This window comes from Zonotrichia leucophrys, chromosome 6 (assembly GCF_028769735.1).
Source record: "Zonotrichia leucophrys gambelii isolate GWCS_2022_RI chromosome 6, RI_Zleu_2.0, whole genome shotgun sequence".
Lineage (NCBI taxonomy): Eukaryota > Metazoa > Chordata > Aves > Passeriformes > Passerellidae > Zonotrichia > Zonotrichia leucophrys.
The window spans coordinates 25,822,351-25,836,863 of NC_088176.1; positions in this window are offsets into that span (position 1 = coordinate 25,822,351).

A 14,513-nucleotide genomic window follows, 5' to 3' on the forward strand; every position below is an offset into this window, starting at 1 on the left:
GTTGACACACTGAAAAGAGATTGTGGAGTTATAGGTACTTTTGAAAAAAAATTGGAGGTTTACAAATTGAAATAGCCCAAGTGAAAATCTTGAGATGAAAACTAGCTTCAATGCCTCAGCTTAATGGGGTTTGGAGGGGGGGAGCGGGTGTGATTCCCTCTTTCCTGCCTGAAAAACTCTAAGGACACTTAAGCTTTCTAGTGATTATAGGTTTTTAATTAATAGAAATTTAGTGATTTCTGTGCCTTTAGGACTTGTTACAAAATACAGAGCCCAAATCTATAATCTTCTGGTGACAGAAAGCCAGGGGAGCCTCCATGCCATAGTAAATGTACGAGGGAAAGAGTGTGAAGTGTATGGCTGGGGCATTGCCTCTGCCATGGCAGATGTGGGAGGTTCCGCCTTGGGACAGGGGAAAGCCCAGTGCTCAGTGATTCATGTATTTTTTCCTTTGGTCTTTCCCACTACAAACACTGGGTTGTACCAGGACAATGTGTGCCACAACAGAGCAAGCAAGAGCCTGAAGCCTTCTTCATCCTCCCAGAAAGTGTCTGACTGCAAGGTGGCAGCCAAAACTTCTGTAACACTCCATGGAGACATCAGCATTAAGGATGGCCTGATTTTAGTAATATTTACCTTTTTCTTATGAGCAACTTTTTGTTATATTGGCTAGAATCACATCCCCAAAGTAGAGAAGACTGGGAGCTGTGCTAGTAAAGGGTGACAGAAAATGCAGCTGAAATTTCCAGGCAGAAATTTCCCAGTAGCCGGGAGAACTTGGTTTTACTCAGTGATTTTTTTTTTCTCTCTCTCTCTCTTTGTATTACAGCTCATTTGTTTCTTACTGATTAAAAGAAAAAGATTTGGAACCAGCAGAAATGATTTACAGTTTAGTTCTTTAGCATAGGAAAATCAATCAAAATATTTTAAAAATAGAAGATAATAACTGGAGCCGCTCATCAAGATTTAGGACTAACTGCAGGCTTGAGTGAGGGCTCTAAAATTAGCTTTTATTTTATTTTTCATGTAAGCATGTGCAAAGCATTACTCAGTAATTATCAAACTGAAATGTCACTGAAAAATGGCTTAACTGGATCTTTGTATTAGATTAAAACAGAATGTCTTTTCCTGCTGTAAATCTCTTCAGCAAGTGCTCTCTATCTCAGAACATGTAGCTCCTTGTTTCAGAATGTGTTTCCACTTAAGATATTTTGCAAGGCATAAGCCTGTATATATACTCTACTTCAGTACGAATACTCTAATTTACACCAGATGATGAGTTGGTTCTACATTTATTCTTTGCTAGTCCATTTATGCTCCTATCTCTATGGATTTGAAGTCTGCTGAAAGCTGGCGTCCTCAATTAGCAGACTCAGTGCTGTCCTGAGCTGCCCCTTCCTTGTGTTTCTTGAATCTTCATTGCTTGGGAGCAAGGGTGGAGCCAACTGAGACATGGAAGTTAAAATGTGTTTGCTTCCCTAAGTTTTTGTGCCACTTCTTTCTGTAGCTCTCAATCGTTCCAAGGTTAGAAAACCATCCAAAAAATCCCTGTGTGCAGTGTGGTTTGCCCTCTGTTCCCATCCCTGCAAATGGAGGTTATGTAATGATATAAAGCACAAAGAAGCTGTGATTGTAAGCAAACATGCAGTTTTAGTTTTGATTGTAAAACATTCTGCATGGCTCCCAAATAGCAATAAAAATTGAAGTCTTTATGCATCCAGATAAATAAAACCAGGTGATTTCTAAGGTAAGTAAGTTTTGCATAACACCTTTTAGGCACCAAAGGGGACTCTGGAGATTGGGTCCCTGTTCCAGTTACTCATAATGCTGGGCTGTAATGAAGTCACTTAGCTCTTAGCTGCTCTATTGCAAAACTGAAAATACTTTAATAGATCATCTAAATGGGGCATCTGGGCATCTGTTCCAAATGTTGGTCTCCTTCCTTCCCTCCTACAAAATAATGGTACTTCTTTATTCAAATTACCTTATTTTGTACAGGGCAATAGTGTTGTCATGAGAAGAAAGCAAAAATTAATTGCCTAAAATAAAAGTAGAAGAATGTTTCCAGTATGGCAGGGATAGGGATTTGTGTAAGAGCCAAATTTGCTCTCTCTTGCTGTTTTAAATTAATATTAAATAATATATGTATGGATGAGCATTTCAGAATCAGTTAAACATTTTCTTCAAATTAAATCATTGCCAAATTTGGGCTATAATTTCTATTCAAAAATTCCTTCAAATCAGGAAATGCTTTAAGGTAGAAAAAGAATTGAACCTCCTCATCCTGGGGGCATCAAACCAAATGTCTTCATTTCAAAGTGGTGTGGGGATTTTCCCAGCAGAGATTCCTCCAGAAGCCATCTGATTAAACACTAGCAAAGCTGTTCAGTCAATCCAAATACTTGGACATTATTTTTGTTTGTGAAAAAAAATTTGAAAACATTTTCCCAGCTCTCATAGTTGCAGCAGGCAGAACTTTGTTATCCTCCTATGACCTCCACGTCCTGGATGGCTCTTTCACTTTAGTCTGAGCTCTTCTAAATAGAAACTACCAAATCCAGGGCTGCTTCATGAACCATAAAGTACATTAGCCATCAAAAGAAATGGAAACTTTCCTCCGTTTGCTAAAGAATTAATAAGCAAAGTGCAATGATGGTTACAGTTTAAGAGGCAGGAGCACAGCCCTGGTTGCCTGGAAACAGGAGGATGCCTTTGGAAAGTCACACCAGGCTTGCTTAGGAGAGCAGTTCCAACAAAAACTGATGCACATCTTGTCCTTTTTAAAAACATGATTTTTCTCATTGCTTTTGATCAAGATTTAAATGAGTTCCAAAATTAATTCAGTTTACCATATATATTTCAGTGCAAGGATATATCAAGCAGTATCCAGGAATTAGAGATGGATCTGAATAACGGTCCCACATCCAAACTTTACAGAAATTATTCAGATTTCATAACTGCTCTTTTACTGATGGCCAAACTGCTCAGGAGTGCTCAAACCTGGGTTATGCAACTAGAGCAAGTAGAAGTTTGGGTGTTTTGCCAGGAGCCATACATGGAAGTTGGCTCAGTTTAAAGCCTGTGTCTTACATCTCGACCAAGCTTATTTAAAGCAGTGTGCATAAAATAAGTTATATGTCTGCAGGAAAACCAATGTCATATCCTTACCAGTTGTGGGAAAACCAAAAGTAATAATTGTATTAACATTGCCTATGCATTCAATTTTCAGACATGCTTTCCATGCAACCTCATCAGCAAAACCACGTAAATAATATCCCTGTGCTAAAAAGACCTTCCAGATCCAGCAGATATGATGGCTTATGGGCATGAAATTATAATTAAACCAAAGCTGACCTAAACTGTTCTGCCAGTTCTCACCTGTGACCTTTTGTAGGCATGTGGAGCTCTGGGGACACCCCCAACAGTCAAAGGTAAAATGCAATTTCTTTGGAATTATGCTCCTGGACTCAGCTTCACAACAGTGCCCCACCTTTGGGCTGCGAGGACCATGTGAAAAGGAAATGCAGGTTCTGACATCACAGCCCTTTGAATGTGATGACCAAGTTGATGAAAGCATCCAGACTTTACTTAATTTTTGGGTAAAAAACCCCAAAATTCAAATCCAACACTTTGTCTAAAGTACTTCTCCTTTCAATGATTGTTTGTGCCCACTGCAAGTGACTGTAAGGAATATCTTGCCTTTCGTGTTGTGTTTTGCAGAATATTTGATGCTCCCAGCATCTGAGTAGCAAAAGTAGACACACTATGAACAGACTTTTTCAGAGTCCCCAGGCATGGAAGGAGTTACTTTGTTCAAAAATGAGTTTAAAAAGAAAAAAAACCAAAGTTTAGGGAGCAGAAAAGGATAGATTCGGAATACCAGCTTTATGCCTTACACCCTCACGCTCTGAGCTTGAACCTTTCATTACCACAGTTTCTCTCTGTGTTAAGGTGGAGATAATGCATTTTTTCTGGGACTATTGTGACAGCAAGTGCTTTGCCAATTGCTTTGATGTCTTTGAAGGAAAAAATACTCTATCTGCTTAAATTTAGACTGACAGAACGTTTGAATCAGGTGCAGGTGGCTTTGACCAGATTCCTGTAGAGCCCTTTGTTGCATAAGGTGTGGTGCTTTTATCAAACACAGCTTTCCTTTTTTCATTGCTTCCCAAGCGGTTGTGATGTCCCCCACAATGTGACACTTTTGCTGAGAACTGTTTGTTCTTGCTTAACTCCTGTGTGTGCTGAGAAATAGGAATATTTCATGAGAGTCTTTGTGCCTGGTAATTTTATCAGTTCTTATCAGGTTGCAGAGAAAGAAGTGGCAGTAAATTGGATGTCTTACCTTGAAAAGCTTTCAAAAAGGAAACGTGACATGGTGAATAGATGCCTGGAGGGTAAGGGGTTTTTTCTTCTTGGGTTACAGGAACACAGACAGGTCAATATGACAGAGCTGTGTTAGTATTCATGAGGTGACTTTCCCTTTGCCTGCAGAGCTCCCTGTAATGGCTTGAGAAACATGCTCCACTGTGGTGGCTAAATGGCAGATTGTATCCAGCATCAGAGGCTGGGGGAATGGTGACATGTCCTGAATACCAATAAAGTAGGGCTGATGATTGCTGCAATTTGCCAGTGGCTGTGAAGTGCCTGAGACAGACAGCAAAACCTTCCCTTTTATTTTTCTTGTGGGTGTTAGCCAGAGTTCACAGAGAATACTGCAGAGCAGCTCAAACAACTAAAGGGTTTTCTCATTTCATTGGGTCACATGGCACTAGGCCTAGTGGCAAGCATCAATGAGTGGAACCCCTCATCCTGTGACCCCAGCATCCTGGAACCTGGGACCTTAAAATGGTTCTACCCAAAGAAATAAATTAAACCTTGTGTTATCAAAGGAGGAAAGGGAGTCAGGGCAAGGGCGAGTCTCTTTAAGTACAGCTGATTCTCAGCAGTGGTCTGTTTGTATAAAATCTGAATGTTTAAATTGGGTGAACATCTTGCTGTGGTTAGATTAAATTCTTTACCTTGTTTGAGAAAAATACTATGTTAAACACCACCATTTCATTATTTTACTTAGAGCTCTTCAGTACCATGGGCCAATACTTCTGTTGGCATAAATCAACATCATTAGGCATGTGAGCATAACAGCAGCTGAGGCCCAAGAGCTTGTATGGATGGGTAGATCTGCATTTAGCCTTACATTCCTGGTTCCTTTTCCCTGTGTTGTTCTTGGTCTTGTTCCCAGTTTGTTTCTCTATCTGTGAGATTTCTTCCTCAACACTAAAGAAATAAGCATGTCACATCTATTACGAACAGACTGCTTACCATTTCTTTAGATCCCTGTATTTGGGGCACTCACAGCAAACCTGATGCAGCGAGAGCTTGGCACACAATGGTTCCTGTGCCATTGCTGTCTCCTGAGGCAGTGTCCCATCAGAGCTGGCACGAGCAGCTCCAGAGGCAGCATCCATCCCAGCCTGCTCTGTGCGCACCTGTGCCCAAACCCAGCCTGCAGGCAGGCAGGTCTTGCTGCTCTTAAATCACCAGAGCAGGGAACACAGGCCAAGGAGAGCCATCTAGTCTGCCTGCTCCTGATGTTTGCAGCCTGGCCATGGATATGTGCCCAGCCTCATGAGCTCTGTTTGCTGCTGCTTTGCTCATGAAATACACTCAGTGACTAGCACAGCCAGGAGGAGGCAGCTGCTCCAAACAAGAGGCAGGCATAGACATGCTGGGGTACATGTACAAGTTATGGGCTCAGCAACTGTGGTATTTTTGTGATTTAAATGGAATACACTTGGAGATGATGAGAGAATTCAATGGATTCAGGATTTTGTCATTCATCTGCTGCTGGGTGAGGCACAGAGGGCCTGCATGGAACAGCTCCCTGGACCAGAGCAGCCAGGTCCTTTCCAAGCAGCTTTCCTTACCAAACAGGAGAGCAGGAATTGTGTCCTAGCTGACATCTGGGGTGCCCTGCTGGACATAAGCATTCCCCAGGCACTATCATTCCAGTTAAATGTGTTACCGTGGCACATATTTTGCAGGCAGATGATTTAAGTTTTTTGGTTAATTAATTATTATTAGGCTGTACTTCATCTGTAGAGGAAGCAGTGTGAAGAGCTCTTGTTGCTCCAAGCCTGGAGGTAATTACTGAAAGTAGACTTTATATGGTGAAAAACACTGTGTCTGCTCCCAGCTCCTCTGCAATGCCTTCACCCGTGTTGCAGCTGGGGTGACTCACAGGAAAATGCCACAAGACACCCAGGCAGGGGCTGGTGTCTGCAGGAGGCTGATGCCAGGCCCTGTGTCACAGGGACACCTGCTGGAGCAAAGCCTCCCAACAGCTGGAGACAGAGCCCAGTGCCCTGCGCCGTGGTTGTGGTTTGAAATGCAGCTGAACTCTCATTTAAATGCAGCTGAGCTCTCCTTATTTTCTTTCCTCAGCTAATTGCACTGCTCTGTGTCTTTGTTAAATTTCCCAAGCATCAGCACATATGAGCAGAGGATTAAAAATTCTCTTTGATTTACATGATAACACAGATGACTGACCTTGTGCCATACTACAGCACTTGTCAAAATGCTGCTCCTGTGAGAGAGTTTCTTGCTCCTGCTGTTTCTGTGAAGAGCCCTGGCTTAGTCCTTAGGGAGGTGTGGGGCTGCTCTGTCCCCTCTGACCAGAATGTCACCTGGAGCTGACACTGCTGCACAACCTTGAGAAAAGAGGCTGTGTGCTTTGTTCTGTGGCATAAGGAGAGCAGCATAATACTCCTTTCACACTGTTATCTGTTACAGTCAACATCCCACATGTTCCTTTCTCTGCTCCTCAGGGGCAACAAGTACCCTTAGAAGCAAATGGAAGGAATGCACCTTATTCCTCAGGATGACTCTGCCAAGCTCAATGCCTGCCATGCAGAGCAGAGGACACTCCTTTGTGTGGTGGCTATTTCTATCCCTGTGCTGGGGAGCTCTTAGTACTGGCTTTAAGAGATTTACTGCTCAAGCATTTAGGAATAGTAAGTTAATCACTTTAAATCTCATCTCTAACAAGGAAATTTCATTCTGAATTTTAAAGTGTGGCAGTAATACCCTTGGGAGCAGTATCATTTTGGGACTGCTAAGGGCACAAAGTACAATTCTTTTCTTGACAACTAAGCTAACGCCTTTGATTCACTCTGCTACGGCTGGGGTTTAGTATTGAAGTATTGATAATTGTGCATCTGATGATACTAGGTCATCATCTCTCTGTGCCTTCAGTGAGCTGTGGGACAAACAAAGGAAGTTGTCATGTTTTCAGTTCCTTCCATTCAGGTGAGTTTAATGGTATCAGACAATTCACATCCCCACATACCCAAGTCCTCCTGATTGATCAAACAGAGATCTCTGAGATATTTGAATTTGAGGTTCCTTTCTATACGGCTGCTCTCCAGCCACTCCTCCCAATTTATACTTAGTTACTCCACCCTAGATGCAGAATCTGGCATTTTGACTTATTCACTTTCATCCCAGCTGTCAGCGAATGCCCCAATGTGTTTATATCTCTCTGCAAGGCATCGTGAAACTAACAGCTAATGCAACATTTTCAAAAACAAGTCCAAGATTCTGCAAACTAGTAATGTCTAATATTGTGATGCAGGAGTTAAAAATGTGGGGTTGTGCTGATGTGAGTTCCTCAAGGAGAATGGCATTGTCTGGGTCAGATTACAGTCTCAGTCAATAGTTGATGTGCCCAGGGAAAAAACAAAGCCATTTGCTGTTTGCTAAAGAGGAATTTGGTAAAACTCAGCTTCTGCTCTTCCATTCCTGTATTACACCTACAAGGTTGATAGCTGATAATCATTCTGTGGCAAGAAATAAGTGTAAACACATGCCTCTTTATGCACACATAAAAAACATTGGTAAAATCTAGCATGTGTTAACTATTGTGAGGCCTCCCTTCTCGTCCTGTAGTGTGTAACCTTCATCCATATTGTAGATCAGGGATAGAGAGGCCCTTTATACCACTGAGTTCTGCAAACACAGCTCCTCAGTGCTCAGATGTTGACTATCAATCATTAAAACTTAGATTAGCTCTCAAGTCCATGCAAAGACAAATCTCTCCACTCTTCTTTCTTGTCACCACTATTGATGAGCATCAGTTGGAAGTTTCACTTCCTTTGGTAATGTCATTTTAGATGTTTGTTTCAAGCTTTTATGATGCAGAATCTCTCATGGAAAATGACAGGTAGTACAGTTCTATAGTACAGATGCTGAAGTGGAAACAAATGTTTTGCACAGTACTTTCTCAGTACTCCCAGAATCCATCTAGGCAAAACTGGAGCATGTGATGTACTAATATTTGGTTCTGAAGTAATATATCTACTTACTATTTATGTATTCAATTCAGGAAACTGTCTGCCTTTAGTACTGCTGATACAGCAGCATGTTCAACAGCTGCAGAACCCAAATCCTATTTACCAGCAGGTAACCAAGCAGAGGAGCTCAGTGCCACTGCTAGCAGACCAGGCATCACCTCAGATCTCTAAGTGGCAAAATTCCAGTGGTTTTGCAAATAAGCAGCTTGGGCAGTATAGAGACTGCAGAGCTCATGAGTGACATCAATTCACTGCTTGTGTCTCTCCCAGTGCAACAGCAATACAAACAGAGTATGTAGCTGTGTGAGCAGTGAATCCAGGGAAATTTCTACTGGTGCTCATAACAGGCACCTCTGGCACAAATAATATCACATCCCTTTGCTCATTTGGAGCACTAGGACATGCTCTCACAATTTTATGTAATGTTTGTACCAGATTTCTCTTGCAGGACATAATTTCTAATATATTTATTGTGTGTTTATACTGTATATATGCTGTGTACATATATATACACAACTAGACAGAGCTAGCAGAGCTTTCCCTGTGTATTTGGAGTCTGTTGAGCATGTGTCTGCAGTAATTTGCCATAGGCTGTGCTTTAAACCTGCATCTGGAGTGGCTGCACAGCTTGGACAGTTTTTGTTGTTCCCTGACTTTCCCTTGTCTCTTCTGTCATTTGGGCTCAGTTGACTGGAGAGTGGCTCCAACCTCGGTAGTGTCAGTCTGATTCAAGCAGTAAATCCTCTCTAATGAGAGGGGCAGTTGTTTTTCTCTGTGAGGTGACCTCAGATAATTTTGTCTACCATGTTTCCAGACATGTGAAAATCAGCTCTCATGAAACTAGGGTGTCATGTTCTGCATGTTTTGAATAGTCCCTTTCCAAACTGGCCAAGTTTATGTTGTTAATCTGCAGTGCTTGTTTCAAGTACAAAACCTAATTCCAAGAGTACAATATCATTAGCATCAGCTTGGGAAAGTGAATAAAGAATGCACTTGCCTTTGGCTTTCCTAAAGAAGGACCCTTGCACTAATTCTGAATACAGAGTGTACAGACACGCTTGGGCAAGCAGTGGGAAGGTTACTGCTTTCATTCACATTTTTCAGGAGTACAGTGGGTTTGCTAGGAACTGTAGCAAAATACAGGTGGGAAAACTTTTAGAAATTTACTTCAACAAGTGAAGCAATAGAAGTAAGCAAGGCATACCTGTAGTTGGTGGTAATGTGTGCAAGTGGAGAAATTAGCCCATGATGGGGGCAAGGTTACTGATGTTTTGGAGATTTTTATCTCAGAAGAGCTGAGCAGAGAAAATGCTACACTTCACCAATCTGTTGGTAGAAAAGGCTGCTGTTAGTACAGATAAGCTCCTCTTCAGAGAGAGGAGGAGGGCATTCAATTCCTTTGAACTTGGTATGGGCTGGCTTGTGGTGGCTTTGGGCAGAGACAGGGCAGCAGCAACTCAGTGTCACCCTTCTCCCATCTGCAGGAACTAAAATCCATTTCTGTGGGATGAGGTAGCTCTCACTTGCTGAGTGAGGCCAGCCCTGCCAAGACTGAGCCCCTGGGCTCTCCATCTGCAGAGAAGTGCTTTTACTGATGATACTAAAAAGATGTCCAGATGCTCTTCCTGTTTTGCAGTTTCAGGCTGCTGCCAAACCAACTGGGAAACCATATTGTACAGATGAGGCAAGTCATCTCCTGTATAAATTTGTGTGCAGTTCATAGCACATGCCTTTATTTTCCAGCAAACTTTTTTTTAAAGGTCAAACCAGAAATTTGGGAAGGTGTTTTGTCTCTCTCAGGGACAAAATGCAGCCTCATTTCAGTTATAGTACCCACTTGCTTACAGGGCATGTTAAACTGGATCCTACTGGAGAAGAAATGTTCAGCAGGAGAGAGTTTAAAGGTAATTAGTAACAGGGGAAGTCAAAGAGGTAGCTTTAGTACAAGTGGAAGGTAGTGCATAATAATGATTAACTGGAGAGATAATATGTAAGTGGAGAAAAGAGCAGTTAATTTATCAAGATAAACAATAAGATAGTTAAAATTAGGGGAATAGAGGAAGAGATAATTAAAATCCAGTATTGTTAAATAGAAAACCACACTTTGCAGGAGCTAGGTATTTATTTTTTAATCGAGCCCAACCGAGCAATTGAAGGAATGCAAGGTATTGGTAAAGCGTTCCCAAAAGAACAGTGAAGCATCAGTGTAAAGGCATCCTTTAGGAGACATTTAATCTGCCTATAAACAAAATTGTTTTGCTTCTGTTTTGCTATCAGCATAGAAAATTGTAGTATGTCTCTGTCTGCATCTTTGTAACCTCTAACAGAAGGCAAATGGAGAATAAGAATGTGATGCTGGCATAAGTCAGAAGCAAGGAATTTTTAGTGCATTCAGTCTTAGATGTGTGAAACTCATACCAGAGTGATAGATAAAAGATACATAAAATGCCCTATAGAAAAGCAAAAAATTCTACTGTGTTGCAAGTAGGCAAGCAAAGCAGCTGGAAAATAAAAGGGATGTGAAATATGGAACTAGTTCTTCTGTCCTGCATCAGAGTTTTGCTTTTTTGTTTTGTTCCTTTGGGTTATTTTATTTGGTTTTTAGCACTTTACTATTAAATAGAACTGGATTGCCAATAACATAGTGTGGTCCAGAATTTTGATGATGGAGAAGCAAGCAAATTTGGGCCTCTTTATAGATATATCCTTTCTACCCTAATTCTTAGCACAAGTCTGCTTGTGAATATAAATACATTTGTGTTTTATACTCTCAAAATGGGCTGGAAAATACAAGAATTTTTAGGCCCACTTCATGGCCTAAGAAAGATGATTTGAGTGAAATTAGATGGTTTATCTGGGGTTACTCTGCCAGCCAATGGCACAATGAAGAATGGTACTTTCATTTTCTGCCCTACCACTGACACTGTGCCATGGTGACAGGCAAAGGCATTTCAGATATTCTTTGTAGTCTTAGAGATGCCCCCTCTTGTCTCCCTTGAGAATGTCTGGTTGGGGTTTCAGATTTGCCCAAAAAAATTGGATATTGCCAATTGCAAGGGACTGAGCTGGGTGGGGAAGTTGGGTGAAGAGAACCCATGGCTTGCACAGGAAACTTTCAGCAAAGCAATCAGCATCTACGCAAATACCTGATTGTCTATTGGGGGTTCTTCTGTTGGGTATTTTTAAATGATCAAGACATTTAAAAGGGGGGAAATATGATCCAAAAATGGAACCACAGGTCCGGGGGGTCTCAGAGGTGTATCTGTCATAACTATGTTCATGGTTAGCTACAGGAGGAGAGAGAACATTGATGATTTAGAACAAAAACTCCTCAGTCTCTGCTTCTTTGTTTGCTTAAATACCATCAGCCACATGTCATTTGACTGCAACCACTTTGTAAAGGCAAAAGACATAAAAAAGTGTGTCTTTCCTAGGAGTGTTTCAACTCCCTTTCATCTGGCAGCCTGCCCTAGTAATGTTTCCAAGGCAGAACTTCAATGAGAAGCTGAAAACTATCCAGAATTTCAGGTTTATACAACTCTAACATTTAGCATTCAATAAGATATGTCAGAGGGCATATGCTACCATAACTTTTTTAATGCTGTGGATCCCATTGAAAAGAAAATAATTTTTCCCTGCATAACGAATTCTTCCCAAATCCTGTTTCACTGCAGCAGGAATTTCTATAATGGACTGAAGCTGATTAAGATCTATGGCAGGTGACAGGTTTGAGAAGGAATGGTGTTTTCATAACTTAAAAATCATAATGGGCTTTTCTGCTTTAGATGCTAATATGTGTCAGCAGCAAAGTAAAAGATGTCTTAGAAAGTCCTTTTTCTGTAGATGAAATGTATTGTCAGGAAACACATTTCCCCATGTTGCAAGAGAAAGTGAAAGATGGGCACTGAAATACCATTTACATTTATATATCACCTTTCATTCTGAAAGAGGAACAGCTGATTGGAGATCACCCTGGCTAGAGAAATCCCTTCACCCACCCCAGAAATGCAGCCACCCTCCAGAGAGGGCTGTAGCAGGTGTTTAACAGCGTATGGCACAATAGTGGGAACAAAAACGTTCTGCCAGATGAAACATACTGGGGAATTATATTCAGGCAAGGCTGCTGTGGGCAGGCTAAAACTAAGCCTGGGGTTTGAATTAAAGAAAAATTGGATGCAGGTTGTGCTTACATTTTCAGCCTGTGACTAAACACAGTAATGTTTAAATGCAGAATCACTGATCTTATTTTTATTTTTTTACTCACATCCACTTTTTTCTCTGCAGCACATAGATTTTCCCCTCACAAAAGAGAAGCTGCCAGGCTTTGCCAATGAGAGCAGCACTTGAAGCAGATCATAAGTGGAGCAGTACAATTCAAGAAGTGATCAGGGGCTGTGTCACTGGAAAGGTCATCCACTTGCTACTGTGTTTCCTTCCTCTTCCTTTTTCCCTTCTTTCCCATCCCATTATGTCTCCTGAAATGGGCTCTAACTCTGTTTCATGCAAGGATGGCAGAGATTCTTTTTATTGTGTTGAGTCACCTAAATGGGATGTCTGGGCATCTTCCTCATGTTGGGTACTCCCAGACAGATGGGACATCTTGGAAAAGATCTGGTGCCTGATCAGCAGAAACATCACAACAGAAGTTTTGAACATTCATTGTGCTGGGTTGCTTAGGACAAAATCTTGCAGACCGTAGTCTGTTGTTAAGACCATCAATATGAAGCTTTGCAGCTTCTTCTGTAGAGGTAAAGCACAAGATATTTGGAGGATGTGAATTTCAGCTGGATATTTCTTACAATAAAAGACATGTGAGATGTTTTTAAATTATTTATGTACATGATCCTTCTTGGTGTATTCCAAACAATCCCATAAAAACTCTATAATATTAAAATGCCTGGCTAATTGCAAAGACAGTGTAAAGCTCAGGTGGCCTCTGGCTGCCTCGGAATGGTTAGGGCTTACCTGTCAGGTCAGAGCTGCAGGTGGGCAGCAGCTTTTAGCCACAGACTTCTTTGCTCCAACCACTGAGGCTGCAGGAACCTGGGACAGTAACTTGCTGCTCCTACTTTTTATCCACAGAGAAGATATTGCTGTTCTTCCACACACTGGAATACTGAAAGACAGCTAACAAACTGCATCTCTGAGAAGGTCTGTTCTGAAAAAGATTGCACTCCAGTGGCAGTTATGTGCTAAGCTATTCATTTTTTCCTCTTATGTAAGTAATTTTCATATCTCCTCAGTTAGTTACCAGTTCCAGTAATGGAAAAGTAACTTGCTGATGTGCCAGCTTGGTGGGTCTTCATGTGTGCACACAGAAATTCTCAGCAAACACCAATGTTGGAAATTACTTGTAAAAAGTCATATAGGGAATCAGTGGCGCAATGAGGAACAGACAGAATCTGACTTATTTATTACTTTCCTGGTGCTCTTAGCTGATGGATACCGGCAACCTCAATTAACTCATTCCCTATCTTAAGTGTTGTGTTCTTTCTTCAGGGAGCTGCAAATTCAGTCTTTCTTAACTTTGCTTTAGTACACATCAAATGTAATCAAATTCAAGCTACTATCTATCAGGAAAGAAGGAAATGAAATTAAAATTACAGCTAGGACTCAATTTACAGTAATTTGTTATATTAACAGCTGTGCTTGCTATCTTCCAAGATGTGGCCCTTGCTTCAAGAAATTGAAACTTTTTTTTGCATTTTAGCACTAGTAGGAATAAATCTATCTCCTGGAGGCAAGGGGTTTTCAAATAGTTCAAGAATATTTGTGTTTTTTAAATCCAGTTCTGGAAAGGTAGAATGCATGCAGAAAATAGGTGAAAGAAGTGTTACAGCTTCTTCCCAAAGTTCTTACCTTTCTTTAACTGCAAATAGATGTTTCCTTGCTTTGGCATAACTATGACAAATGACCCATAAAATGTCTGTCCATTCACCTTATTCACATCACTACCTGCTCTGAAAATTACCTCTGGGGAGGGGCAGAGAGGAGGGAAGGGAGTCACAGCTCCTTTCAGCAGCAGACACAGCGCTGGTGGTGGTGTGGCTGTCACCATCACAAGTGACTGATCTGGAGCTAATAAAAGGGCAAAATTCCTTCCCCCTCCTTCCCAGGAATTCTGGGCCCAATCACAATGATAAAATATCCACTCTGCAAGGG